Here is a 5440-nt window from a genome sequence, read left to right as displayed (position 1 = left end):
CAGCAGCCCCCAGAGTTTCTGATTCAGCAGGTCTTGGGTGGGGCCCGAGAACCTGCATTTCTAACAAGTTCTAGGTGATCCTGATGCTCCTGGTCCCAGGACCACACTTCGATAAAAACGGACCTAGGCAACCCTCAAGCAATGTGGAACAGGAGCAGGTAGGTGAATGACTCCATCTTCCCCATGGACAGCGCTGAGGCTCATTCTATGGGATTCCTACAGAATTCCCAGTAGAAGTAGGGTTGTCCCCAGCTTAGTTTGCTTTATTTCCTTCTCTATTTTGCTCTTCTAAGCCCCATGCTCCAGTTCCTTTGATCTCTTCCCAAAATAACTTCCACAAGCCCTTGTTTCACGCTCTACTTTTTGTGACTAGCGTATGTTAAACAGCACCTGCTCATAAGCCTCAAAATACAACTTACTCTCCCACAGATTTTCATCTTTCTTGCAATATCTACTTGCTCAGTGTATAACTTTCACAAGTGCTCTTATTTCCTTATTTTTTCCTAATAGAAAGGACATCCTAACTTCTGCAAGGATTGCCCTTAATTATGCTTCAAGAGTATTCTTTCTATTTTCATCCTCTAGTGAACACTGCCTAATTCAAATATTCCTCAATAGCATTACCCATATGAATATATCAGTTCATCAATATCAACACCCATGGAAGGATAATTGCTGCCAGAATATAATGTCCTGGTGACATCTGAGGGCTATGACATGTCATTTTCGGAGTATGACAGAACACTCATTTTGCCCCAATGGGGCTGTTGATTAAGAATAAGCAAGATCCTTACTAAGTCTGAATGTGATCCTTCCTGGGATGTCCCTGCCTCCTAGGATTCATGGCCAAAAACGAGTTCTCCTGTGGGATTAAAAGGAGGATTTATTTATACCAAGGTTTTCTGTGGCCAAGAAAGAAATGCACCAATAATGTCATGAATAAAACCAGCAGGAAGACTGCCACAACTGAGAAATAGAGAGGAGGCAAAATCAAAAGGAGGTGTTTGGTCTACCAGGCCTGCTGAGAACTTTTATAGCTTGCTTTAAAACTGTTGACGTGAAAGAAAAGGATCACAAGACGTCTTGAAGTACATTCCTCTTTTCATTCTCTGGACAGGATATTTTTGTTAAACACGGTTGAGTGAAAGAAATAAGATTCATCCAAAATGAGTCCTGGGGGTGGGGGTGGGGGGGGAGAGGAGGCGATAATGAAGCCTACAGTCTGTTGTTGCCATTGTTGTTGTTTAAGCAAGAAGAGGTGGTGTTGGGAAACTGAAGGCCTGGTTGCCTGGGTGGAGGGAGGAAAGAGTCTGGGAAGACAATAAGACCAGGGAAGTGTGCAGCTGGGAGGAAGAATTTGGATCCCGGGTACTTAGTAATTTATAGCATCCTGATATGTCACCTTACCTTTGACTGTGAATTTTGCCTAATTCATATATTACAACAAATGCCTGGAAACACAGGGCATTTGATTTATTTATCTATCAAATTTCAAAAGCCCAGAGCTAAACCAGAGAGAAAACAAGGATGAGAAAACCATCTGTCATTTGGAATTTTTATGGTTTGGTAACAAATCACCAGCGTGGCTCAGTGGTTGGAGTGTCATCCCATGCACCAAAGGGTCTCGGGTTTGATTCCCAATAGGGCACTTAAGCAGGTTGAGGGTTTGATATCCGGTTGAGGAGGATGCATGAGGCAACCAATCAATGTTTCTCTCTTATATCCATGTTTCTCTTTCTTCCTTCCCCTTCCTCTCTCTCTAGAATCAATTAAAAGAAAACATCTCCTTGGGTGAGGATTTTTTTTAAATTGTCCTATATCCAACCTATGTCTAAGATCTATAATGAAAGCTCATGGCTTCAGCCTGAGCCCTGGCCAGGAGTGTTGTCCAGTGCACCAAATGATGGCAGGTTCAATTCTTGTCAGGGCATATGTCCAGGTGGCAGTTCAATCCCTGGTCCTCAGGGAGTGTACAGGAGGCAGCCTATCCATGTTTGTTTCTTTCTCTCTCTTTCTCTCTCTCTCTCTCTCTCTCTCTCTCTCTCTCTCTCTCTCTCTCTCTCCCCCCCCGCCCCCACCCATCCCCTCTTCTCTCTAAAAATGTGTTAAAAAAGGAAAAAGGTCATGGCTTGGGAACAAGATGAGTTGAAGACTTCAACTAAATATCTAGCCCTCTGTGAACTTAACCTTCAACCTCCAAAGACAACAGGGCATAGAATTTGGCAGCAAATGATCCAAAAGTCTCAATGCTGATGTGAAAATGTTCAGTTGCTTAATTTAAAGCATAGTTTTACTGTGAACATTTCGAGTTTTGTTTCAATTCTGGATTTTAATATTTACTGATAAGTATGCAGACAGAGATGCTTTGGGACTTTTTATTACTGCACTGCCTGTTAATGCTTCTGTGTTTAAAAAATCTGCTGATTGCATGCAGGGTACAGTCAATTTGTGCATATTGGATTTAATTTTCTGCTAAGCAAATAAAAATGCCTAAATGCAATTTACAGATCTTCTTTTTGTCAGATATTGTGTATGTGCTTTGATTTCTGGTGCCGTCTGAATGACCCCACACTAAAAAGTTTCATTCTGCATTTCCAAAGTATATACAGAACCCATTAAGTGAAAGAAATGTAAGTCATAATTTATATAGGGAAGAAAATGTTCCAATCATAACCCAACGATTTTATACAACCAATATGTCCCAGCCTCATCACCCTACGACTACAAAATGAGGTCACTCTTTTGTATACTCACACTATTTAACCAAAATCCTTTTCACATTGCCAGATATCAGCTACCACTCACACTCCTCCCCCAAATGTCCTTCAGCTGTTTCTGAGAAGGCCCCAGGATGCTGCCTGCAACCTGTGCACTGAGGGACAAGCCCCTCCTCGAAGTCTTCCTATTGGTGTCTTTATCATTCAACCTCTACTGCCCATGACAGTATCGATAAGCACATGATATAGCCATCCTCTGCCACTTACTGCTGCTGCTCCCAACCTCATCTGAAGGAACCCCAGTCTTTCTGTCCCCCTCCACAGCAAGGGCAGGCAAAGGCCTCTGCTGAACTCCCCAAAATGTCAACAGACAGTCCATTTATAAAGCAAAGCTAAGTCAATTCAAGCTCGCTGCAGTCAGGGAGAACACCGTCTTAACAGAGGCTCAGCAGTGTCTTAGTAGGGGGAAGCCAGAGGTACGGTGTTTATAGGGCTTTAGGGTCTGGCTCAAGTAGGTTAAAACCTGTATTTTGAGGTGTGGACTAACTGGGATAGGGCAAAATCTGTGACCTGATAGTTTGGGATTGGTTGATAGAGAGGTGACAGTCTGAAAGCAAATTCTGATAAATAAACTATTTGATAAGCAAGTTGTTTGCCTTGGTGAGCAGATCGCTGGCTCTGATAAATTGATCAGTGGGAATTTCCTAAAGCAAAGAGTCAAGTTATTTATCTTTCACAGGCAAAGATTTCCTAGAACAAATAATTAAGTGATGTTAACATAGGTGGGCTAGAGCCTTATCTATGCCTTGTTGATACCAAAGGACTTAGTTTCTCCTCCCCTATTTGGTAGGTCAGACCTTGCCTAAGATCTCAAAGACCAGCTTCCTGCCCCACTGCAGATCTGATTCACCTGGCCAAGGGCAGGTCATTCCCTTCCACCAACGCCTTTCAGGCCCAACCCGTACAAAATCCCCAATACATTTCCCCAAATATCACGAAAACCCTTAGATACTTACATAACAGTACAGCAAGGATCTCTACAGGATCAGCCCCGCTGCTCCTCAGCCTTGTTTATGGAAAGACGAGGATGGAGAAAGGGAAGGGGAGAGGGAGGGAGGAAATTCACACAGAGGCTGAAACAAAAATCCATGGAAACCATCCATCTAAGAGCAAAACAAAGGTCAAAGGCCTGGCTTTGGAGCCAGCTTTTCTCAGTGAGATGAAAGGCTTGGCCTGGAGAGAAGGAACAAGAAGATGAGGAAAGGGTCAAGGCTACAGGACATCCCTGAAGTAGAAAGATGGGGAGATTCTGTCACAGAGAATTCCAGGGAATGGTAGTGGGTCTTCCAATGCCAAATTGGCCTCCAGCAAGGACACTTCAAGGACAATTCTCTCCAGCTCCATCTGGGGTCAACCTTGCCACCAAGGGGACTAGATGTCTGGAAGCCCTCCAGACTTAGACACCTCGTGTTATGATGTGGGCATGACGAGAAACCCCATTTCTGACTTAGTTGAATCTTGAGAGTGCTGGTGGGGAATTTCCCTGTAGGCTCACCCTGACTTGTCCACATGTTTTCATTTGTATCGAATTAATCCAGCTCCTGCTACTGCCCTAACCTTGAAGGGAAGGCAGACATTTTCAAAACTCATAACCTCAGTAACATCTCAAGGAGGTACATCCCACATTCTCCCCCTGACCACATAAATTGTCTTGAGATTTAGTCTATTTCAAAGGAAAACTGGACACAATGAATAATGTGATTTTATGTGGTGGCCTCTAACATTAACACAGAATTTTAGATTACCATGGGTTAATGATTTCAGGCTCATTGTAACCCAGGGGTATTTTTGCAACATGGTTAATTCCAATCTAATATATTCCTGGAAATGTGTTGGACGGTGAATTTTCAAATAGTAAGAGACTTCATTCCATTATTTTAAATGGGAAAAGTAAGAATGTGTTTCCAACCCATTCAAAATCCCCAATACATTTCCCCAAATATCACTAAAACCCTTAGATACTTATATAACAGCACACCAAGGATCTCTACAGAATGCAAACATTTAAAACACCAATTACTGAATATTGAACACAATGAACTCATTAGTGGGTTTTGTACACAAGTATTCAACTATTCTAAATAGTATTACATGTAAAATATATTTTTCTAGTCTGCCACAAGTATGTTTTTACTGTATGAAAAACAGCAATATAGTAAAGATACTAAAGAATACCAAAGCTACTCTCTAAATTGGACCAGGTCAGTGGAGTAGGAGTTAGAGTGAGAGGTATCACTGTAAATGAAAGCAGGGAAAGGGTCCAATATCAAGCAAAGCTTTTCAAAGGGTAACTTTGGCTCAACTCCACAGGGGTGCTATGAGCCCATGCGGTTGTTGTGCCCAGATTTCAAGGTTCCCAAGAGCCCACCAGGGAGCCAGCGAGTCCGATGCAAAAGCAAAGAGTCATTTATTTCAAACCTAGGTTTGGCTCCCCTGCCACACTCACCGATGCAACGGCAAGCCCCGGTGGCCGAGAGAGCGAGGCCTGACGGGACAGGGGGGTATATAGGGGGGAGGAGTGAGGGCAGGAGAGGGGGCTGTGGGCCCCGCTGATTGGCCAGGCGCGAGTCGGTACAGGATGTGGTCATAGTGATGGCGTGCACTTCCCTTGATTATTATTGGTTAGTCCAGAGAAATCCGGGGTGTGGCTAGCAGCGGCTTCT

Source organism: Myotis davidii, unplaced genomic scaffold (genome assembly GCF_000327345.1).
Source record: "Myotis davidii unplaced genomic scaffold, ASM32734v1 scaffold192, whole genome shotgun sequence".
Taxonomy (NCBI): Eukaryota; Metazoa; Chordata; class Mammalia; order Chiroptera; family Vespertilionidae; genus Myotis; species Myotis davidii.
Note: the sequence above shows the minus strand (reverse complement) of the source record.